Source organism: Mus musculus, chromosome 16, assembly GCF_000001635.26.
Source record: "Mus musculus strain C57BL/6J chromosome 16, GRCm38.p6 C57BL/6J".
Taxonomy (NCBI): Eukaryota; Metazoa; Chordata; class Mammalia; order Rodentia; family Muridae; genus Mus; species Mus musculus.
Genome location: NC_000082.6, coordinates 25,089,223 through 25,115,446, shown reverse-complemented (window position 1 = coordinate 25,115,446; position 26,224 = coordinate 25,089,223). Strand labels below are relative to the sequence as shown.

The 26,224-nt window shown below is 37.7% G+C and overlaps 1 long non-coding RNA gene across 1 annotated transcript; it reads right to left on the bottom strand.

Moving 5' to 3' along the window:
- Gm41435 lies at window positions 1-26,129 on the bottom strand. The gene is made up of 3 exons (XR_875987.1): window positions 26,012-26,129; window positions 24,514-24,604; window positions 1-109 (listed from the first exon to the last, which is right to left on the bottom strand). It is a non-coding gene; the product is annotated as a predicted gene, 41435 (long non-coding RNA).
- Window positions 26,130-26,224: the final 95 nt, after the last annotated feature.

Here is a 26,224-nt window from a genome sequence, read left to right as displayed (position 1 = left end):
CATACCACACAATCGCTTCTTCTTTGAATTTTGATTTGTTGTAGTTTTCTAAAATGGTCTCTATTTGTTCCAAAGGTATGTTTCTCCTAAGAGGAATAAAGTCATATTCCTGGGGGAATGAGAAAAAATATTTAGGATGCACTTAGGAATTTTGTTGATTTAGTAGAGAGGCAGTTGTAAGTTTTCCTTCAAGATCCATAAACTCACTAGCCCTGTGTAATTGGCAAGGGTTCCTATACCAGTGAGTTGGCCTTCAGTCCAATTAGAGAGTTATTAGCTACTGCCAATGTATGCATGCCACTACTGTAACCTTAAGTATATTGTACCATGTTACCCATTATTGTGGTTCATAGGCATTGTAGCTAGGTAGGACTGTTGGTTGCTTCCTTCCCCTGGAAGCATGCATAGCACCTTCCGGTACCATGAAAGGTAGCCAGTGACAACTGAAACAGTTTGTAATGTTTTCAGAGTCTTCCTGACTCCCCTCACCAACAACTCAAAATGGGACTCTCTATGCTTGGTAGTTGTAAAGGAAGTCTTTAGCTTTTATGGATATCATTGCCAGACAAAGTGGGAAAATACATTTATGATATATATATGTATGCAAGTAGATTCACAGGTATTTTATGTAGCATTAAGTAACTCGGTAGTAATATGATTCCTTATGACTTCTTTGCACATCCTTATTGTTATTTTATCCTCCTCCCTGCCTCTCCTTTTATATTGCCCTCCTTCCCTAATTAAAGGCCATTTTTCTGTTTTCCCGCTTCAAATCATTTGTAGCCTTTCTATTGCTCTTCCCATGAGCTGCTGCCGTGGTCCCTTTTTACTGTCCTGACTTATGTGGTTGCTCTACGTTGTAGGTTTGTACCTGAAGATTTAGAGTGGTGAAGCACACAGAAGAAACAAGTGACATTTGTCTTTGGATTATGGCACTCGATAAGATCCTTTCTAGTTCTAATTCATTTACCTGCAAGATTCGTGATTTGATTTACTTTAGTAGTGAAGAGTATTCCATGGAGGACAGTAGCATGTTTTTATGATTGTTCATTGGCTGAAGGACAATCAGGTTGTCTCCATTCCCTAGCTACTGTGAATAGAGCAGCAATGACCATAGATGAGCAAGTGTGTGTGGAGTAAGATGTCTAGTCCTTTGGCCATATGCTAAGGACAGATATAACTGAGTCATATAGTAGATTTATTTTTAGCTTTTTGAGGGATCTGCACACTGATTTTTCATAGTGTCTGCAACAGTTTGTAATCCTACCAACAGTGAATGAATCCTTCCTGTTTGTTTGTTTGTTTGGTTGGTTGGTTGGTTGGTTGTTTGGTTGGTTGGTTGGTTGGTTGGTTGGTTTTTGTTTTTGTATTCTTGATTGTTATGATTCTGACTGGAATTAAATGAAATATCAAAGTTGTTTGATTTCATTTCCCTAATTGCTTATGTCATGATGAACATTTGTGACATATTTTTTAGCCTCTTTTATGTCTTCTTTCGAGAAATCTCTGGTTGGATCTATAGCCAGTGTTCTGAATGGGTGTACTGATCATGTTTGTCTTCACAATGAACCAGATCTTAGATTCATTGATTTTTGGCTCATTGTATTGTGTCCTTTGTTTCTGACATTAATTTCTATGATCTCTTGCCATCCACTGGATTTGAATTTGGATTGTTCTTATTTTTTCCAAATTTTTGAGTTGTAACATTAAGTCATTTATTTGTGCTCATTTTGATTTTTTTAATGCGGGTATTTAAAGTTTAAAGTTTAAAGGACTGCTTTTCATTCATCCCAGAGGTTTGTTGTATTGTGTTTTCATTCTCATAGAGTTCTGGGAATTTTTTTTGTTTCTTTCTTGACTTCCTCTTTGATCCATCTATGATTCAGTAATGAGTTGTTTAATCTCCATGTTTGTTACTGATTGTAAGGTTTATTACATTATGGTCACATAGGATACACAGAGTAATTTTAGTTATTCTGAATTTCTGACTTGTTTTGTGTTCCAGGATGTAGTCTAGTTTAGAGAAAATTCTATGGGGTACTCAGTAGAATACATATTCTTGAGTATTTGGATGGACTCTGTGGTTATCTGTTAAGTACATTTGATATATGATGTCAATTAATTCTGATGTTTCTTTGCTTAATTTTTGCTTGGATAACCTGAAAATTGGAGAAAGCAAGGTACTAAAATCACCTATTATATATCTTTAATTCAAGCAACATACTTTTTAATAAAACTAAGGGCATTTATAATTAGGATAGTAATATCTTCTTAATTAAGTGTTCCCTTGATTAGAACAAAGTGTCTTTCTTTATCTTTTCTGATGAGTTTTAGTTTTAAATTTGTGGGCTTCTTTTTCCCCAGATATTTGGGTAACAACATTTGCTTGCTTTTTGGTCCCATTTAATTAGAATCCCTTTTCCATCTTGTCATGTATAGTACAGAAAGGTAGATTTTATTTCTTGACCCATTAAAACAGACTAAGTCCTTTGATTGGAGAATAACAGCCACCAATATTTACATTTACAATTGAAAGGTGTGGTCAATTGAATACTTTGTGGTTTGTTAATGTTGTTTGTTTGCCATGGTGTTTTATGCTACAGTGATCATAGTTTCATTTGTTGTCTTTCTGCAGTCTCCTGGCTATATTTACTCCTCTCATCAGCCTGCAGTAGGCTACCTGTGTGTTTGCTAAGGTTTGGTCTGCTGGGTATGATTGGGGTTTGTTTGTTCGACTGTTTGTTTGTTTTGGATATTTATATCATTCAAGGTATGTTAGACCGTTTTCCTAGCTACAGTAGTTCAGGTTGTCAGTCGCGATCTTCTAGGGCTTCGGCTGCATTGCTTTAGGTTCTTCTGGCTTTCACATTTTCCACTGAGAAATCAGCTCTTGGGGTAATAGTTTTCCTTTATGACTTGTTTTTGTTTTGTTTGTTTCATTTTGTTTTTTCTCTTGCAGCTTTCACTACTCTTTCTTTACTCTGTAGACTTAACTTACTTAGTGTGTTGCCTACGACATACCATCCATGGTAATATTCTTTTCTGCTCTTGTCTATTTGAAGTTTTGTGTGCTTTTCATCCCTGCATGGTTATGTCATTCCTTAGTTACTGGGATTTTTCTTCTGTGAGCTTGTTGGAGAGCTGTTCTATGTCATTGACTTTAGATGATCCCTCATTTATAACTATAATTTAAAGGGTTGGTCTTTAGATGGTGCACCATGTTTTGCACATTTTTTTCTTTCCTGTTTCTACTTTTTAAATTTTATTTTCCTTTCCTTGTTTGGGCTAGTTACTCTGTTCTACAATCTGCTTGGGGCCTTATACTTCCACTTGGGTTATTGAGGTTTAATTCCATCTTCTTTTCAGCTTAATAGCTCTTCAATTTTCCCATCTCTTTACTGAGTTCAGTTTTCAAATCTTGGATTGCCTTTATCATTTCCATCAATTATATATTTGTGTTTTCTTGTGCATCATTTAGGCAGTTATAATGCTTAACTTCATTCGTTTTAGAGTTCATTAAGCTCTTTCTTTGTGTCTTCTTTAAGCTCCTTGAATTCTCTGATGAAGTTTATGATTGCTATTTTAAAACATGTGCCCTGTGATTTGTCTAGATAATTCTCAATAGAGAATATTTCTATAGGACTGGAAGAATTGAGAGTAGGAAACACTGCCTTGATCTTTCATATTGGTTATATTCCTATGAGACCTGGACTGGGCATGTGGACTTCTTTTGTTAGTTCTAAGTCTAAGGACAAAGAACTTTGAAACAGAGAACAGGAAGAGGGAAGTGGGTTGGACTTCCTTGGTCACTGAGTCCTCTGGGGTACCCCCAGCTGCCATGATATACCTGCTATTCCAGCTGGACCCTAATTTTCCCACCAGCTCTCAGCCCACCTTCATCAAACCTGATGATCTGGAACCATAAAGCCCAAGGATACTTATCAGAGGCCTGCTACACGAGGATAGGCCTCAATAGGTTAGGCCCCATCCCAATACCTACTACAACAGCAACACACAATGACTAAAGCCACCCAGATGGCTAAAGCCCCATGAAAGAACACAGTCAACAAAGTCAGAGCAATAGGACACCTTCAGGGCACAGCTACCCTACTACAGCAAGCCCTGGATATTCTAACACAACCAAAGCACAAGAAAATGAGCTCAAATCCATATAAAGATAATAGAGGCCTTTGAAGAGGTAATGAATAAATCCCTTAAAGAAATATAAGAAAATATAAATAAACAAGTGAAGAAAATAAACAGAACTGTTTAAGACCTAAAAATGGAAACAAAAGCAAAACACAAACTAAGGAAATCCTCGAGATTGAAAACCTAGGGCAGAGAATAGGAAAAATAGATGTAAAAATTTGCAACAGAATACAAGACATGGAAGAAAGAATCTCAGGCATAGAAGATACATCAGTCAAAAAAATTATTAAATCTAAAAAGTTCCTGACACAAAATATCCAGGAAATCTGGGATACCATGAAAAGACCTTACCTAAGAATAATAGGAGTAGAAGAAAGTGAAGATTCCCAGCTATAAGGGCTAGAGCATATTTTCAAAAAAATCATAGAAAAAGGCATAAACTAAAGAAAGAAATGCCTGTAAATATAAAAGAAGCTTATAGAGCACCAATTAGACTGGACCAGAAAAGAAACTGTCCACCATATCATAATCAAAACACAAAATCTACAGAACAAAGAACATTAAAAGCAGCAAGGGGAAAAGGCCAGGTAGCATACAAAGGCAGACCTATCAGAATTACACTAGACAGAGACTCTAAGAGATGGAAGAACCTGCAAAGATAACTTGCAATTTCTAAAGAAAACAACAGATGCCAACCTAGACTACTCTACCCAGTAAAACTCTCAATCATCATAGATGGAGAAAATAACATATTTGAAAACAAATTCAAATTTAAACATTATTGTCCCCAAAACACAGGCCCATGGAAAATACTAGAAGGAAAATTCCAACTCAATGAGGATAACTAAATCTTAGAAAACATAAAAAATATGTAATTCCATACCAATAAAAACAAGGGAAGCACACACACATACACAGCACCCACATCAAAATAACAGGAATCATTGGTCATTAGTATCTCTCAACATTAATGGACTCTGTTCCCTAATAAAAAGACACAGGCTCACAGAATGGATATGAAAACAAGATCTGTCATTCTGCTGCATACAAGAAACATATCTGATCAATAAATATAGACATTTCCTTGGAGTAAAGGGCTAGAGAAAAGTTTTCCAAAGCAAACCAACGCAAGAAACAAGCTGGAGTAGCCATTCTAATATCTAGTAAAATAGACTTGTATCCAAAATTAATAAAAGAGACAGGGAAGGACACTTCATACTCATCAAAGAAAAAAAATCTACCAAGATGATATATCAATTCTAAATAGCTATGCCCAGACACAAGGGCACCCACGTTTTTAAAGGAAACATTGCTAGAGCTTAAATTGCACAACAAACCCCACACATTAAATAATAGGAGATTTCAACATCCCATTCTCACCAATTCATAGGGTATCTAGACAAAAACTAAGCAGAGAAATAATGAAACTCACTGAAATTGTGAATCAAATGGCCCTAACAGACAGCTGCAGAATATTTCACCCAAACACAAAAGAATATACCTTTTTCTCAGCATCACATGCATCCTTCTCAAAAATTGACCATACACTCGGTCACAAAGCAAGCCTCAACAGATACAAGAAAACTGAAATAACACCTTGTAACTTGATCAGGACCCCCATGAAGACCAAGCTGCATATCTGCTACATAAGTGCAGGGGGATCGGGAGGGCCTAGTTCCAGCATGGACCACCATGGACTAAAGCTGGACTTTAACAACAGAAACATCTAGAAAGTCTATTCACTCACGGAACATGAACAACCCCCTACTCTAGGCCATGGAAGAAATAAATTGAAGACTTTCTAGAATTCAATGAAAATGAAGGCACAACATACCCAAATTTATGGGACACCATGAAAGTAGTGCTAAGAGGAAAGTTCATGGAACTAAGTAACTCCATAAAGAAATTAGAAAAGTTCTCATACAAGCAATTTAAAAGTACACCTAAAATCACTAGGGAAAAAAAAAAACAGATAAACCAAAGAGGAGTAGAATGCAGGAAATAATCCAAATCAGGACTGAAGCAACCAATTAGACCCAAAGAAAATTTAAAGAATCAATAAAACTAAGAGGTGGTTCTTTAAGAAAATCAACAAGATAGACAAACACTTAGCCAAACTAACCAAAAGACAGAGGGGCAATATCCAAATTAACTAAATCAGAAATGAAAAGGAAGACATAATATAAACAACAAGAAATTTGAAGAATCATTAGGTCTTACTTCAAATGTGTGGATGATTTCCTAGGCAGATACCACTTACTAAAGTTAAATCAAGATCAGGTGAACTATTTAAACAGCCCTATAACCCCTAAGGAAATAGAAGCAGTCATTAAAAGTCTCCCAACCAGTCCTGGAAGGATGGTTCAGTGGTTAAGACCACCAGCTTCCTCTTCCAAAGATCCTGAGTTCAAATCCCAGCACCCACATGGTGGCTCACAACCATCTGTAACGAGATCTGACTCCCTCTTTTGGAGTGTCTGAAGATAGCTACAGTGCACTTACATATAATAAATAAGTAAATCTTAAAAAATAAAATAAAAAATCTCCCAAGCAAAACCCAGGGCCAGATGGTTTTCAGGCAGATTGCTACCAGACATTTAAAGAAGAGCTAACACCAATATTCCTCCAACTAGTCCATAAAGTCACCCTGATACCTAAACCACACAAAGACTCAACAAAGAAAGAGAATTTCTAGACTAATCTCCCTTATGAACATTGATGCAAAAAAATACCCAATAAAATACTCACAAAACGAATCAAGGAACCCATCAAAAATATCATCCACTATGATCAAATAGGAGGGTGGGGGACATCTTGAGGACATGCCAGAGATCTGGGATAGGGGAGACTCCAAAGAACCAATGGGAGTGATGTTAGCTGAAACACATAGCAGTGCAGTTATGGAACTTGAAGAGGCCACCTCCTATAGCCAGTCAGGAACCCCAGTGGAGTGATAGGGACACCAATCCACCTACAAAACTTTTGACCCCAAATTTACCTTGCCTACAAGAAATGCAGGAAATGCAAGGGTAGGAAAGGAGCAGAGACTGAGGGAATGGCCAATCAATAAGACCCATCCTATGGGCAAGCTCTACTCCCTGACACTATTAATGATACTCTGCTATGCTTACAGACAGGAGCCTAGTAGCATGGCTATCCTATAAAAGGCTTCACCCAGAAGCTGACCCAGACAGGTGCAGAAAACTATGGCCAAACAGTGAATGAAGCTTGGGGACTCTTATGGAAGATGAGGAAGTAGGATTGAGGGTCACAAAGGGGATAGGAACTCTACAGGAAGACCAACAGAATCAACTAACCTGGACCCTTGAGAGCTCTCAAAGACTGAACCACCTACCAAAAAAACATACACAGGCTGGACCTAGGCCCTCCACATGCCCCACCCCACCCCCCGCACTTATGTAGCAGATATGCAGCTTGGTCTTCATGGGGGTCCTGATCAACTGGAGAGGGGGCTATCCCTAAAGCTGTTGCCTCTCTGTGTAATCTGTTCCCCTAACTCAGATGTCTTATCTGGTCTCAGTGGAAGAAGAAGTGCCTAGGCCTGCAGAGGCTTGATGTGCCAGAGTGAGGGAACCCAGGGGTATTCAAAGGAGAAGAGGAGAGGGAATGGAGGAGGGACTGTGAGAGGGAAGGGAGATGGAATGGCTATTGGGATGTAAAGTGAATAAAAATAACATAAAGTGAGAAAAAGATAAAAGAAAATGAGTTCTCCATCTTGCCATTGAAATTGTTTTCCTGTTGATTAACCAGTTGTTTTGTTTAAACAGATGTGTAGAAAAAATAACTACTATATGGTTAGTTGTAGGATTGTTTTATTTTGAATGTTTTCATAATAGGCAAACTTTCTGAAATACAAGATTGTATTTTATTAAACGTACGGTTTTCTAAAATTTTAATACTCTATTTTTGCATTGATTCCGTTAGTCCATCTGGAATTAAATTTGGTGTAAAAATTAATTGAGGCAAATGTTCCACTTCATTTTTTTCACAAATTGGTAGGCACATGTCTGAATATAATTGATTAAGAAACTCACTAGATTAAAATGTCATTGGTATCAATTAGGGATATACTTGCCTGAATATCTTAGAAACATTAACAAAGTTATTGAGTCAAGTAAATTTTTTTCTACTATATTCAGGCACAGGTTTGAAGATTTAAAAGTTCCAGTCTAGGTTTTGCAATGTTAAGACCATCCCAGATTCTGATCTTCTAAGCCATATGTCTTCCTTGTCACCAACCAAGTTTGTATAAAAGCTGCTTGAGCCTCTCAAATAAACTCCACATATTCAGATGCAAAAGAAGATAACAAAGACACAAAGGGGAAGGAATGGAAAATGGGAGGAGGGAGAGGAGGAAGAAAAAAGCAGTAGAAGGAAGAGGAGGAAGAGGTGGTAGGAGAGGATGGGAAGAATAGATATAGCATCCTGAAGACACAATAACTAAATCCCCAACACACAGGTACACACATTTTCTTGGCCGGATGGTGTTTCATGAATAGAAGTCTCTATAAATAATATAAGTTGCTAAATACTATGTTAATATTTTAAATGTCAAGCACAGACATAGTGTTGGCTTGGGGAAAATACTGGGCTTTGATTAGCAAAAAGAGAAATGAATAACAGATTTGGAGGATTTGCTCGGTTAGGTAATAGAATGTTGTGTGCATACCTGGTAGATGACCTTGTGTATTTGAGTATGCGTGACTTGCTAATAAAATAAAACAACTATAAAACTGTTGAAGCATCCAGGTAATTTGTTATTTAAGGTAAATTAACAAATAAGACAGCTATTGGATTTCTGGAAAACAAGTCAGAACAGTAATTAAGGAAATAAAAAAAATTACATACTCTCTCAACGGTAAGTTTCACATATATCATCAGAGTCCAAACAATGAAATCTTTCTGAGTTCAGAAGACAGACCATTTCATATATAGCCACTTATGTCGCATGTTTTCAATCTCATTCATCTCCCTAGGATCCAGATGTATCAAGAAACTACTAATGAGGGTGATATCACAGACACTTAAGGGTCAAGTGTACATCACACCAATTAAGACAAATCTAGGATCAAATCTTTTCTACAATACTCCTGGCAGGTGATGGCTTGACGTTTGCTTGAACACACCCACATACTGAAAGCTCAGTACTCCTCTTCCCAACCTATTCCATGCTTAGATAGCTCTAACCCACCACTGAGCCATTCTTACAAGGAGGTTAACATCTGTCTGTTTTGGTTTCTTTGTTCTTTGCACGAGAATCCTATAGAATATACCTCCTTCCTCTCCGATGGGAGGAGTCATCAGCTTTGGACAGTGTTATCAGTGACTATACTCTCTGTGTTAAATTGTTTTCACGCCCTCTGCTCATTTTTTAATGTTATGGTCGTATATCCTGGTGATGGGTGGGACACCTTGAAGGTACTTGACCCCCATTCTTGTGCCTCTTAAAATGTGGCAACATAAGAAAAGTGAATGTCAGGTGAAGAGAAAAATATACAAAAAAAAAAAAAAAGGTTTCTGGATTTCATATAGGAATCATTGCGTGTTGTGGTATGTCTCCTTCCTGGTCCTCTCTTGAGCCTTTTTGGCAAATGGCATAATTGTTGGCCTTTATAAGTATGTATGATAATCTACACATTCATCCTCCAGCTTTTTAATTTTTTTTTAATTTTGCCAGCTCTTTGAAATTTCATGAAACATACTTTAGCATGTTCACCACACTTTCCCTGCTCCTCTCAGATCTAACCCCCTTCCCTATCCATGGCCTCTTTTTCATTAAATCTACATCCAAGTTGTGCTGCTTATACACTTGTGCAATGTGTACAATACACTAGCCTTCTGCCAGAGGTTAGCCAAGTTAACAAGGGATAGAGCAATATCGAACTCATGTCCCCATCCACTATCCATACCAGTTACAGTGTGCCAAAGTATAGGCATAAAATTTGAGAGATATGACCTGAGTGCCCACCCCCTCTTTTAGGAGTCAAAAAGGAATCATAACTAAGTCACTTTCTACAACCCTGAATATCAAATAACTACAGGATAAAACCACTTTCCCATGCCTCATCCTAGTCACAAGGAGATCTCCCAATTATCTGTTTTATTTTTAATCTGTTGGCTCTATAAGTATTCTTTCCTTCTTGTCTATTCATTTCTGTTTCTCTACTCTCATTCAGACCACACTGATGAAAGTAGCCTGCCTCTCTCTCTCTCTCTCTCTCTCTCTCTCTCTCTCTCTCTCTCTCTCTCTCTCTCCACCAATGTGATTAAAGAACTTAGAGTAGAGATGTTTTATGCACAAATATTCAGACAGTCTCTTAGCAGTAAATGGCTGTCGCTTCTATTATCTGTCTGGCTCTGAGTTCTATTATCTGTTGTGAATTGGTGCAGGGCTCTGTAAAACCGTTTTTAGGCAGCCTCATTACTCCCTTCCACACATTCTGCTCCATCTGAGAGTGCTGCTGCTTTGATTGCTGGGTAATGTTTGCCATTAGGCAGGGCACATAAAGGAATCAAGCTATGACTAATTCACTTGATGGCTGTGTGCCCTGTGTCACACTCATTAACACATCTCCACTCTGTTATTAAAGAGAATCAGAGAGCAGACCTCACATTCATGTTACCAGCCCCCTTACTTTTCTGTCTGAGTCACATTCTTACTGTTGACTAGCTGCAAGCACTCTTACATTCTACCCTAGCCCTCTTCTTCCCTGTAACACTCATCAAGTCTTATATCTGATAAATGTGTACTAAAGGATGCTGCTGAGAATCCTTTAGGTTTTCTCAAAATGGAAGCTCAATGCTCCTTAAAGAGTCAAACAATCCTTTTTTCAGCTGAAGAGTCATGCAGAATTGCTCCTACTAGAACCTCCAAGAGCAAAATATTTGCAGACTATGTTAACTATGCCTAGCCCCTTTGAAGCCGTCATTCCACTTGAGAATCATACCATGGTAGACAACAAGCACTAAAGAGCTATTATCTTGAATAGTAATGTTTCCACTGAGAGATGTTATTATAGAGAAGTGCAAATAACTTACCTAAAATGTTGGACAGAACATATTTGAGGTTCTCATGCTTCGTGAGAGTAATGTAATAATGAAAAGTGAGGAGAAGTTTTTCCATCAAATATTTTATAATCAGTGCATCGATCTTTACATTCAATTAAATCCAACTATATAGTCCAAAATTCCAAGGCTTTGGAGTCCCAGTGTTGAGTATGTTTTTAAATTATCATGTGTGCCTCATAGAAGCAACGGGAGGGGAGGGAATAGGAGGTTTCTAGTTGGGGAAACTGGGAAAGGGGATAGCATTTGAAATGTAAATAAAGAAAATATTGAATAAAAATTATCATGTGTGTGTTCAGGACAAGTATGTATGTGCCATGATACACACATGGAGGTCAGAGGAACAACCATATGGAGTTGGTTCCTTCCTTCCACTTTTGCATGAGTTTCGGGAATTGAACTCCAGTAGCTAGATTTACACAGCAAGAAGTGAATCGTCAAGCTTTAAGATGAGGGATGGAGCTGGACTTTGAACAACTAGTCACACATGTCCCTGTGGTTTTCTTTTTCTGCATTTTCTCACTGTATATGACCTTCCTTTCTTTTTACTGTAAACTAGCTCCTTCCAGAGAATAGATATCTACAAAGGGTTTCTTAGTTTTTCACCAGGAACAAAAGACAGGCTATCTTTCTCACATTTCTAGGAATCCTGAAATGATATCAGAGTGGACAGGCATTTGCGGGGCTCAGCTACTCCGGTAGCCTCACGTGCTTGAGTAGTAGGTTTCCAGATGGTGATGCTGTTCTGTGGAAGTTTATGGGACCTGGGGAAGTGGATCATTAAGGTTGGGCCTTTTACAGTCTTGCCCTACTTCCTGCTCTCAACAGCACACAAGCTGACTCCCTCCTGCTGTTCCTCCTCCTCCACACCTTTCCCAACAGGATAAGATAATCCCCCTTGAACTTTAAGTCAGGATAAAGCCTTCATCCCTTAAATTGCTTCTTCTTGGGTATTTGATCACAGCAATGAGAAAAGTAAATAATCCATAGGTATAGTCTAGATTACCTCCTAAAATGAGGTTTAGGAACAGAACTCTCGTACAATCTATAGGAGATGAGAACTGTGGAACAATAAACCACGGCCAAGGAAGACATGGGAGATCATGGTTTCATCAACTAGTAACCAATTGGTTGGAATGAGAAAAGAAAGAGCTTCCCTCAAAGAAAGATCAACATGAGTCATAGGTCAGGTGGATGTCCTCTTTAAGGAAGACCCTAGGATAAGTCTATCTGGAAAAGCAGGGATAAAAATGAATTCAGTATGGTGAGAGGAATCAGATGGCTGTTGGATTTCCAGCTTTCTCTAACAAGGGCCCTGTGACCTAATGCCTCAGCGTGTTTCTCATTGTTTGAGTAACTCTCTAAACACACGGATTGCCTAGGAAAGCTGGATACTTTCCCGCCCATTATCTCTCAAAAGGCCCCACTCACTAAAGGTTAAACAAGCATAAGCCAGGCACCTTCTAACTAGATTTCTATGAATCCCCTTTGCTCTACATTTCTAGGTTAGAATCTGCCAGTAAGAACTCAAGTGAAGGGCCAGAGAGAGGGCTCACCAGGTAAATGCACTTGTAGTTGACCTGGAGGACCTGAGTTTAATCTTCCATCCGCCAAGTGGTAGAAGGAGAGAACTAACTCCCACAAGTTGTCATCTGAGTTTTCTTTACACACACACACACACACACACACACACACACACACACACACACACACTCACACCATAAACATAGATCAGGAATTCTCAACCTGTGGATCATGACCCCTTTGAGGGTTACAGACCAGATATTTACATTATAATTTATAAAAGTAGGAAAATTACAGTTATAAAATAGCAGCAAAAGTAAATTTGCAGTTGGGGAATCACTACAACATTAGAAATTATATTAAATGGTCACATCATTAGAAAGGTAGAGAACCACCGTTATACACGGTGGATGATAATAGATGATAGATAAATGATAGATAGATAGATAGATAGATAGATAGATAGATAGATAGGCAGATAGATAGGCAGATAGGCAGATAAGCAAACAGACCAATGGAGAAGTGTAAAAAATAAGAACTCCAGTGAAATTTTTGGAAGACAGGAGTAATTTGTAAAGTGAAGGCAACTACATAGTGGCCAGAGGCTTGTTAACATAGCAAACCAGGAGAGCAAGTAAGGATTTTTTCCTGAGACTCAAAAATAACAGCAGTTTTCTGGTGAAATTTATATTCGTTACCAAGTATTGCAATACTGTTGTATTATTTCAAATGCAATTTCTCTGATCTCCCTTGGCTATCTTACACCTACATAAAATTTTAGTGCTTCTCCATTACTTAGAATAGTGCTGTTTTCTGTTCTAAGAAAGATTTGCACAGCAGAGACCTAGTTGATGATAGGTAGAGATGTTAGGTTGATTGGTTGACTAAGAGCACTTTCAAAGAACAAGATCAGGATGAAGTGAACGGAGAGAAACAGAGAGAAAGAGATAGGGCAAACCTAAGGTTAAATCAGGGGACTAACTTTCCTATGAAATAATACAATAAATCTCAGCCTCCTCCACAGAAGAAAATTTTCCTTATAAAGTTTGTTGCTCTAAAGGATATATTAACTATCAGTGATTTGAACAACGTCAGAAAGACTAATATTATTCTTATTATTCAAAAAATGAATTGCATCCAAGTTAATTTCCCAATTTTGATAGTTTTGTCTTGTTTATATAAGATTCTTATATTTAGTGTACACATCAAAGTTAGCATTTACAACTTAGTCTCAGATAATTAAAAGTGATTAAAACTTTAGAGAGGAAGAAGGGGTGGAATACAGGAGGGAAGGAAGAAGGGCAGGAGGGAAGGGAAGATACAGAAAGATAAGACATCCACTTCCAGGAAGACAGATTCGATGCTTCCCTTTTCATCCCGCTATGTTTAAGCAAAACTCCAGTGCATTATCCGTAAAACAAGCATATGTGAAAGGGGGAGGAAGGCAGATGTTCTAAAGTGCTGGTCCTCAACCTGGGATTGCCTGAGACCATCAGAAAACACAGATAGTCACATTATGGTTCATAACAATAACAAAATTACATTTATAAAATGTAGCAATGAAAATAATTTTATGGTTGGGAGTGACCACAGTATGAGAACTGTATTAAAAGGTCAACCTCAAATCCAACATTCAGTGAAAACATTTTTCACAATGGTGCAAGAAAATTAACAGAATTTGCCAAAGAAAACCGTGGCAGAATACCTAAGGGGGTCACTAAAGAAAAAATATTTGAATGTCAGAAAATAAAGTATGTAAATATAAGAAACTCTGCCTAAGAGTTTTATTTTCCAAGTAGTCACACTATGTTTACTCATAAAATATAAAATATTATAGCAGTGTCTTGATATGTATGTAGAATAGGTTTTTAAATTATAACTCAACAGAAACAGTTAGTAAATGTTAATGAAACTATAGCTTGTATCCCTCATTTGAGCAAAGTGATAACACCAGTAAACAGCAATAAGTACTGCACATCTAATGTACAGCTTAGTGCGACCTCTACATATAGGCCAAGAAAGGCTATAAGAAAGGTATAAAGGCTAAAGAAGGGACAAAGCAGGATTCCATATGAAGTTTGAGTAAGCTAAAGGACAGTAGGGATAAAAAAACAGAATTAACTACATTCAATAAACTAAAATCACAAACTGAATCCTGAGAGGTTACCATACTAAATTTAGATGGTCTAAATATGTCAATTTTAAAAACCTAATGTTCACAGACAAAAAGAAAAAAAAAAACAGGAAAAGAACCATTCTCCCTGATTTTAAGACCTATGTTTTATGTTTACAGTAATCAAGATGTTGTAGTGCTAGCAAAGGAACCAAATCACAGACTGATGAGTTAGCTAGCTACAGAAATGGAGAAAGAATCACAAATATGTGAGTTTTTAACAAAAATGCATTCAATAGAGGAAAGAAAGTCTTTTCAAACAAGTGTTGGAACAGTTCGACATCCATAGACAGAAAGTGAACTTCAACTTTATGCCCTTTGTATACATTAATTCAAAATGGGTCAGGAACTTGAGGTGGACCTCAACACCATAAGACATGTGCAAATTATCATTAATAACCTGGAATATCTTAGGACAGGCAGCAGTTCCTAGAATTGACACTATCAGCAGTCTTTTTAAATGTTTTTAATTATTCTTATAACAATTTCAAATGCTTATACATTTTATCGCCTATTATCATCTCTTGTTTGGGGGGATTGGGGTTTGAGTTATTTGAAACAGGGTGTGGCATAGGCCAGGATTGTCCCAGATTCACTTTGTAGGCAAAGATGATCTTGAAATTCTCATGGGCCTTTGCCTCCCAAGTTTGGGATTGCAGACACTGAGTTTATCCCATGCTGGAGATCGAACCAGAACTTTATGAACGCTATGCAAGTGATTTATCAACTGGACTAAGTTCCAGACCCTCAAACCCTGTTTTATCCCACTCCCACTTCTACTAACTCCCTTCATATTCTCATCAAGTCCTCCTTCTGTTTCCTATACCTTTTGCTTTTATTGTGACCCAGTGAGTTTCATTGGGTCATTCATTGCTTGTATGAGCATGAATATAGGGTTACATCCTAGAGCATGGGTGATTTACTTGTTTGACCAATGCTGAAAGCAGCACTAGCGTATGGATAGAAACATAAATATTTAGAAGTCAGGTTGACAGTATGATCTTATTCCCCATCACCCCTGAGACTTCCCAGCCATCAGCTTTTAAACAGGATTACAATACCAGGCATGAATTTCCTCCTGGGGAGCAGATCTCAAATCTGATCAGAAAATGATTAGTTGTTCCCATAACAGTCATACCACTATTGCAGCAATAATCATATTCTGCCTGGAAGACTGTTATTGTAGCATACAGGTTCCATACCAGAGTTAGACTGTTAATAGATCCCCTCTTCCCACTCCCATAGGCTTGCATAGCTTCTTCTACAATCCTGAAAGGTGTCTGTCATGATGGATGCTTTCAAATCAGTTTCATCTTGATGTTTCTGTGCTCTTTTGCTATCTTTAGCAACCGTTTATTTATGGTTGTCAGTAAAGAGCAATGGCAATGTCTTTCCTTCTTTCAGGGACCTCTGAGATTCTTGGCCAACATCTCAGAAAGAAATACCCATATCTAGTACTGGGATTTTTGTTTAATAATTAATGGCTTCTGAACGCCGTATTAGATACCCAGGCAAGTTCTCTCCATTTAAACCCTTCTTCTAAAATTATATTTTAATTCATTTACACCATAGTAGATTTTCCTTTGACTTTATGAAGTATCTTTAAGTTTTGTCATCCCCCTCATCCCTTCCCATCATACCCTTCCCCCTCTACTTTTGTGTCACGTGTGCTCTACTATCTACCCTCCTGCAAGGCTCCCCCACCACCATCACAGACCCGTTCTAGTTTCTTGGCCTCTATAGACATTCTGAGTTATGCATACTACTTTAAAAATTCAAAGCTAGCATCTGATATGAGAAATAATGACATTTTCTCCTTTTAAGTCTCATTCTCAATCTCCTTTTCCAGTTCCATGCATGTTTCTGAATATCTCATAGTGTCACTTGACTGATGAATAGAATTTCATTGCAAGTATGGAGCATGCATGATGAAAATGGACATGGATACACAAGTCCTCAGGGTTTGTTTCCAGGAGTACAGATAGATAGGCCATGCAATAGTTATGGTTTTAGCCTTCTGAGAAATCTCCACACTGATTTCCATTGTGACTTCGCTGATTTATGGTTCCCAAACTGGAAATAGGAATCCATCTTTTCCCATATTCTCGCCAACATTTCTTGTTATATATTTTCTGATGGCAGGCATTCTGAAAGAAGTGAGATGGAATCTCAAAGTAATTTTAGTTTATAGTCCCCTGGTGGGACTGTAAATGTATGAACACTGAACACTTTAAAAATATCAAATGGCCAGTCCTGAAAACATACATACAAGTAATATTATACATACATGTGTGTGTGTGTGTGTGTGTGTGTGTGTGTGTGTGTGTGTGTGTGTGTATGCATGCACACACACTCACAAAACAACAGTTAATGAAAGAAGAGGCCATGAGTTTCAAAGAGCAGGGAAGGATATAAGGGAGAGTTTGGAGTGATGAAAGGGAAGGGCGAAATGATGTAATAATACACTCAAAAAATAAATGAAATATATATATATATGTATATATATATATATGAATATATGTATATTCCTACTAAGAACTCTTTGTTCAGTTCCATAGCCTATTATGATTGAACTGTTTGTTTACTTAAAATTTAGGGTTTTTTTTCTTAAATTCTTTGTATATTCCAGATATTAATCCCCTATCAGTTACACATCTGCACAGTAGCTTCTCTACTCTGTTTGCTGCCTCTGCATTCCATGAACAGTTTTCTTTGCTGTACAGAAGCATTTTAATTTTATGAAGTTCATTTGTCGGTTGTTGCTCTTATTTCCTGAGTAATGGGAGTCTACTAAATTGGTCACTGCTAATGCATATAACTTGAAGTACTCTCCTATTTCCCCTCAATTGTTTCTGGGTTTCAAGTTTTACATTCAGGTCTTCGATCCATTTGGAGTTAAGTTTTGTGCAAGATGAAGGGTCAAGATCTACTTTCATTTTTCTACTTGTAGCTATCCATTTTGAACAAAACCATTTGTTGAAAGTATTTTTTTCCATCCTTGCTTGTTTGTTTGTTTGTTTGTTTGTTTGTATTAGGTGGCTATAGCTGTGTTTATATCTTGGTCTTCTATTCTATTACATTAGTCTACATGTCTATATTATACTGTTTTCATCACTACTGCACTGAAGAATAACAGTATCAGTTATTGCAGCATCTCCAGAATATTCTTTTTGCTCAAGATTGTTTTGGCTATCCGAGATCTTTTGTGCTTCCAAATGAATTTGTAGGGATATTTTTCCTATTTCTATGAGGAGAAGCACTGGTAATTTGGGGGGGAGGTCATTAAATCCAGAACTTGCTTTTGGTAGAACACTCATATTCAAAATATCCAATATAAGTACAGGAAGCCTTTCCATCTTCTACTGCACTCCTCAATTTCTTCCTACAGTGTTTTACATTTTCATTATAGAAGTCATTCATATGATTGATTAAATTTACTCCAATGTGGTTTTCAGGTTATAGGTAAGTAGAATTGTTTCCCTGATATCTTCTTCCTATGTATTTATTCTTGGTGTACGGAAAAAACAAAAAACAAAAAACAAGCAAACAAACAAACAGTACCTGTTGTATGTTGGTTTTGTATCCTGCAACTTAGCCCAAAAAAGGTTTAAGTTATAAGAGTCTTCTGGTGGACTCCGTAGGAATTACATTGAATCATACCATCAGCAAGTAAGGAATTTCCTGTTGTCTTTTATTTCCTTGTCAGCTTATTGTGCTAGCTAGGGCTTTAAGTTCCACAGTGAATAAGAATGAGGAAAGTGTCACTTGGTCTTATTCCTGATTTTAGTAGAAATGCCTTGACATTTTTCTCCATGTAACATAATATTGGCTGGAAGATTTTCATATGTAAACTTTATTATATTGAGATATGTTCTGTTCCAAATTTCTTCAGGCCTTTTATTGTGAATGTATGTGGATTTTGTTGAAAGCCTTTTCTATATTTATGAAGGTGGCTATGTGATTTCTGGTCCTTTAGTCCATTGATATAATTTATGTACCATTTATTAATGTGTATATATTTAACCATTCCTGAATCTCTAGAATAAAGCCAATTTGAACAAGTCAGATGATATTTTTGGTGTGCTCTTGAATTTGGTTTGCAAGTATTTTATAGAGCATCTTAGCTTTTCTGTTCATAAGGAAGATTGGTCTGTAACTTTGCTTTTATGTTAGTTATTTATCAGGATAATACCAACTTCATAAAAATAGTTTAGAAGCATGTCCTGCTTTGTGGGATACTTTGTGGGATACTTGGAGAAGCATCAACACTAATTCTTCTTTGAAGGTCTGGTAAAATTCACCAATGAATCCATGTGGGTCTGAATGTTTTAGCTGAGAGAGCTGTAATTATAGCTTTAATCTTACTACTCATCATACACCTGTTTAAATTGTTTATATCAGTTTTGATAGGTTGTATGCATCTAGAAACTTACACATTTTGTTTAGATTTTCCAGTTTAGTGTAGTATATGTTTTAAAGGCATGATCTAATGATTTTTAAAACTTTATTGTGTAGCTGTCATAATAGATCCTCTTTTATCTCTAATTTTATTTGCTTGAATCTTTTCTTCCTTTCTTTTGATTACTTTGGCTAAGGGTTTAACAATCTTGTTCATCTTTTCAAAGAAACACCTTTGTTTTGTTGATTCTTCTCATTCCTTTGTTTTGTTTTGTTCTCCCCAATTCATTTATTTCTGCCACAATCTTAACAATTTCTTCCTAACTAATTTGAAGCTTGCCTTGTTCTTATTGCTCCAAGACCCTAAGGTGTATCCTGGAGTTATTTCTAACAAACACTCTGATTTCTTAATGTATACTCGGAATTCTTAGCCTTCCTAATTCCCTTTAATTCCATTCTTCATGCTGCAGAGACCACCAACCATAAAATTATTTTCAACGTTACTTTATAACTGTGATTTTGATAGTGTTATGAATTGTAATGTACCTGTCTATGGTCTTAGGTGAACCCTGTGAAAGGGCTGTTCCATCCCCATACACTTCTCTCCTAAGGTTGTTTACTGAACCTCACAGGGTTTGTGTGTTGTGGTGTCATTTTTGAATCTATGGATTTTTTTTATTTCAACCTTGATTTTTTTCAATGATCTATTCAATTGTGTTCAGTTTGACCTCCATGGTTTATTTATGTTCTACATTTTCCCTTGCTGTTGGCTTATAATTTTATTCCCTTGTGATCAGGTAGAACACAAAGAACTGTACCAAAGAAACCCCCAAGAAACACAGTGCTTTCTTTGTTATGCTTGTTGTGACTTTTTGTGTGTCCTAATATGTAATCTATTTTAAAGAAAGTCATTTAGGCTGCTGGGAAGATTTTGTACTCTTCAAGATTTTGGATGGAATGTTTTGGAGGTGTCTTCTAAGTCCATTTGATCTACAGTGTAATTTAATTCAGATATTTTCCTGTTTGGTTTTAGTCTGGATGACCTGACAGTTGATGAGAGTCTGGTGTGGAAGTTGTTCATTACTATTGTGTTGGAATAATCTGTGATTTTACATCTAGTAGTACTTGATTTATGAACTCGGATGCACCTGTGTTTGGTGTGTGCCCTTTGAGACTTCTAATCCTCACTCGGGAAATTGTTCTCCTATTCAGTATGGAGCTACCATCTTCATTAGTTCTAATTTTTATTCAAAATCTGTTTTGCTTAGAAAATTCAGACTGTTAGTATTGAGAGTCATTGTTGAAGGTATGTGCTGATTCTTCTCCTTTTTTTAGCATCATTTGTTGCTTGACTCTTCTTCCCTTACCTAACTGTTATTACACTCTGGGTTAATCTTTCTTCTGGCCTCATGTATAGATTCTTTTTCACTTTGTTCTGAAGAATTCCATCAAGTACGTTCTGTAGAGCTGGACTAGTGGTCACAAATTGCTTCCGTGTCGGCAAGTCTCCTGCTGCTCTTATAGCCTGCTTTTACTTAGGGCTTCATTCCACTTTCAATATCCTTTCCTAGTTCCATATATTAACTGGCTAAATTATGATTTATTTAAGTATTATAAGAGGGGTTCTTTTCTGACCTGTTTGCTGGGTATCTGACCTCCCACAACTGATTGATACCCTCTTCCTTACTGTAAGAACATTTTATGATTCTTTCTAAAATATTTTCTATGTCTGTAATACTAGATTTTTCTCCTTCCTTTGTGCTCATTTTTCATAGATATGGACTTTTCATGGTGTTCTCTATATTTTGTAATCCTCATTGGTTCCTTCTGTCTCTTCTCATTGTTGTATCTTTGTGTGTGTGTGTGTGTGTGTGTGTGTGTGTGTGTGTGTGTGTGTGTTATTGATCCAACTCATACACAATGTCTTCAAGCTCTGCTCTTCTGTCCTCTCTTTGATTCATTTTATTGCTGAGACTCTCTATCAAGTTTTTTATGTGACATATGCCGGTCTGTGTATCTGCTCCCATGGAGCAAGGTGGGCTGCCAGGCCTCTTCCCAAGGTCAGTGGCAGGCAGCTGGATGCAGTAAGTGACTGAGGGCCAAGGTCAGGGCCACTGAGCAGGAAATGGCTGCGGTAGACTCAAGCAGCTTCTAGCAATGAAAGCTTCAGGAGAGAAAACACTTCCCAGGAGTATTACAGGTCAATAAGACAAGCATTTTCAGATGATCTTTGGTAAAATAACTGTGCACTTTATTCCTTGTGGATAGGATCTTATAAACATGTTGGGGTGTGGTAGGATTCAAAGACAGATGCTTTCTACTGGCTTGGTCTGGGATGTTAGGGATGCCTCATCTGCATGTGAAGGTGCTTTAGATATTGTGTGTATATTGTCATGGTCATGTGTTCCAGGACAGGAACCTGGTCAGGAGTAGATTCAAATGCCTACATTGTCAATTATGAGAATTGCAGGGTACGTGAATCCTCTCAACCTTGCCATGTTTTCTGTCTGGTGGCATGGTCCACCGCCCCACAGACATAATTGTGTTTTGTCACTCCCTGTAGTTCAGATTTGTTTTTGTTTAGATTCCCTATCTCTATTGAATTCCTCTTTCATACCTTGAATCAACTTGTTACTTATTTGATTCAACTGCTTGTGTTGTAGTACAGGAGCTTATGTTTTTACTTTTTTTCCGTGTGTGTGTGTGTGTGTGTGTGTGTGTGTGTGCGCGCGCGTGCATGTGTGAGAGAGAGAGAGAGAGAGAGAGAGAGAGATGCCACATATATGCAAATATCCACAGAGGACAGAGGGGTTGTTAGATCCCTTGGACTTAAAGTTACAGGTGGTTATGAATGCCAGGAACTGAGCTTAATTCCACTGGAAGAGCAGCAAATGCTCTTAAGCACAGAGCCATCTCTCCCACAAAGTTTTTCATTGATTCCTTTCTAAGCATTTAAAATCTTGATTTCTTTACTTTTATTTTCTTTTTAGTTAGCCTGGAATTTCATCTAGCTCACTCTCAGCAGATTCCATTACTGCAAAATTAGTACTTTGAAGAGAAATTGCCTTGATTTTTCATGTTTCTTGTATTACTTTATTAGGACTTATGCATCTGGCGCTACTTGTTGCGTATGTTTTTGATTAGCTATATTCATTCAATTTTAGGTGGGACTTGAATATGGCAGAGTTGAAGTATATGTGCTAGTCAGAAAATAGTCCCTCAGTCCAGAGGCTTAAAGTGTCTACTGCTTCCTCTACATTATCCCACGAGTGTAATACTCACTGCAAAAGCAACCTCAGCTACTGGATATTACCACTAGGCAAATGTCATAGTAGCCCATTAGTTACAGTGGCCTCCTTGACTTCAGTAACCATTTGAGAAGATACACAAAGATGGTGTGTATATATAGAGATTTTTAGTTACTAAGGTTAGACATGGGAGGGAAGTAGAATATATAAGGCTAAGGGCTTATTACCTTATTGTCTTTTAAAGGAAAAATCTACATAGAAGAAGTAGCTTGGAGGGAAAAGTTGAGTTACTATTGGAGTCCACAGAACTTCAGAGACTATTAAAATTATGGATAGTTATAATTAAGAAATAAAAAGAGGAGGCAGTACGGATTCAACAGTGAGGAAAGGACATATGAAGAAGATGGAAAGAGCATGAGCTATGGATGTAAAGTATAGTAGAGAGTGCTTCACAGGTTGGGAGGAGAAACATACAGGCCACCCCTTAAAACTTAGCTGAGCAACATGTAAACAAAAGCAAAACCACAATGAGACATATATGTGAGTAGAGATTAAATAATAGAAAATAAGACATAAAAGAAATAATACTTATATCACAGCTCTGCTGAGTTGAAAGGTGCATCTCTCCAGAGCCCTCGGGCTCTATAATGTTCTACTTGACGATGCAGTGGAAAAGGGGCCATGGGAGCTATTGGTCTGTGTACCACTCATTTTTTGGCATAGGGAGTAGGGAGGGCAAAAGTCTATTTCTAGTAGTTCTCTCGTTCAGCTGGACTCCGCCTTGCTTTCCTCTGATCCTGCATGTCTGGTGTATGTGAGAGGCAGCCCTCTATATGCAATTTTTCCTTCTCACCCCCATGCAGCTTGATGAAGCTAGAGGAGCACTGATTTCAAGAAAGCTTACAGTAGGCACCAATTATTAGTGTTCCTGTTTGCTTTCTCATAAAAATCTACCCTGGCTTAGAAGTTCATTTACAACTCTTGTCTCTTGCAGAGAAACAGCTTAATGTCTGTTATCATTGACTGTCTTCTTTTACTGAGTCTTAGTGGTGACACTTCTTATTTACCATCTTACCCAGAAGCTCCAACCCACTGCTTTGGTGATGCAACATCCTTGGCAAGATATAGTTTCAGAAATAGAGTACAAAGTAGTAATCACCAGAGCTTGGGGGGTGCAGTGGAGTGCAAATAGGTGTGGATGTAAGGGCAACACTGGGAGTCCTTGTGGGCCTGAAATGTCCTTACCTTGATGATTATAAAAGTTGATTATCCTAGCTAATATTACACTATAGTTTTGCAAAGTGTTATCATAGGTAGAAACGGAATAAAAGGCACCTATGATCCTGATAATTAAAAATTATTTCAGGATTTTTGTTCTTTGGGCTTTTGACTCAGAAGTTTTATTGTCCTGCCCAGGCTGGCCTTGAATTTCCAATCTTCCAGTCTCAACCATCCAAGTGCTAGACTTAAAAATTTGTACCACCAATTCTGGCTGCGAGGTAGAAAAGTTAGACATGAGAGGCACATGTCTACAATTGAAGCTACTCGAGAGGATGGCACAGGAAGATTTTGAGTTCAAGGACAACCTGAGGTACAGAGCAAGATCCTATCTCAAACCTAAGAAAGCAAACAAAATTTAATCAAATAAAATGTTTTCCCAAATTCAATGGTGGTAAGAATATAAAGCTTAGAAAATAAAGAACATTATATGAAAAGTGGTTTTAAATTACTTATAATCTTAGCATTGGTTTGGATTGATGTCATAATGTATATGTAACTTAGATGACATCTATGATCACCTGGCTTCTTCAAATCTTCCTAAATTTGAGTCAAACATACATTCCGCTTCTACTTTGCAACAACTCTATAAAGATTCAGGCTACTCCAGTGTCTGTGTGTATCTGGAGGAAGGAGCAGAGACTGATCATAGCTCACCTCTTTCTACAATCCTGCTTGGGTTGCATGTCCTCCATTCGTGGACCATCTGCCCGCTCTTCTCACTAGTAGATGTCCAGCACTCTATTCTCTGGAGACAGGTATGTGGCATAGAATGGATGATCAAAAGAGGCTTCATGAGGAGAACACTCCATAACATCAAAAAAAAATGTCCATAATGAGCAGTAGATTCTAGGGAACCCTTTGATCTCCCCCCAACCCCAGCCAGTATTGTCATAGTATCTCCTCTCTTTCAAGGTCTAGGGTCTTTAATTTCTTAACCTTTTCTGTTATCAAACCCTACCCCACCCTAGCCCCCCACACACACACTTTTTCTCCTTACACATCAAATTCATCCTCATGACTCAAGGAAATTTAGCCTTCTCTTGTTACCTTGGCTCCTGTAAAAGCCTATGACCTTTAACATAAGTATTCCAATAAGATGTAAAGCATCTTAGTGAACGAAGAAATTTCCTTCCTGAAAATATAAAACTGCACCATTTATCAACAAAACTCACTTGCATGCCTTGCCTCAAAACAGTATGGACTCACTAGAGATAGCAGCATTTGTCAAGAGCTGCATCTAGACTTAGCTAATAAGCCGTCCTGGTCGTTTGGTTTTTCTGAATCATTTTTAATATTTTTCACTTCAAACGGGTCACATGTGAGGAAAATAAAGATATGTCAACAGTCTAGTCTTCAAAACATCGCCATCATCAGTAGGAATATGTGACACCCACTCTCCACCTTTCTTGTTACCCACGTTGCCTAAGCAGCAATAGTCCAAGTGTCAATTGAATGATCATGATCCCTATTACAGAGTGAACTATGTCGTTATCTCACTTTCTAAAACCCAGATCAAACTCTAGGCCCCACTATCTCAGAGTAGTAGAATGCGGTCCCTAGGTTTTGCTTTCATCCAATAGGACTGGTATCAATTTGAGATTGAGAGATTAAGACACAGACATACATGGAGGAAAGACCACGTGAAGAGACAGAAAAAAAAACAGCCATTTACAAGCATGCAAAGGGTCACAGAAGTCAGCCTTAACAGCCTCTGACTCTCACTCTCCTATCATCTGGAATCAAAAGAAGAAACTGTTATTAAAAGCCTGTGTTTTGTTATGCATGTTACAGCAGTCCTAGCAAATGTAGACAATGGCTCTAATCAACCATGGCAATTTTGTTCTTTCAGGATTTTCTTTTTTGCCTATTACAGGCAGTGAGGTACAAGGGAAGTCTTTTTGCCCTTTAAAAAAAATGCCTCTTCTTGTTGCTATAGACATTATTTTATGAAGACATGATGTCTGGATCTATAGACACTGAAACTTAAAGGAAGGAAAAAGAAAATCTGAGGAACACTAGCTTTAACTTTTGACCTCTACAAGTTACTACTACCCCAACTCCAAGGCTGTTCCGTCTTAGCTATCTTCTTGTGTGCCCTCTTAAACACAGCTAACAGCATCAAAACTGCTGCTCCTCTAAGTATCCCACTCACCCTTTTCCTGGAGATCAGTCTCCTTCTCTGTCTGGAACATGGAAGATTCGTTCTAAGAGGCACGACTGTAGTAGTCACACAAATGCATTTAAGCCTATAAGGAATCGAAAAGGAAATGGATAGTGGTACACAGAGTGGGGGGGGGGGGGATAGATATGACATGGTACCTAAAGTCATCCAGCAGATCTCCCTCCTGGTGTCATGACATACATC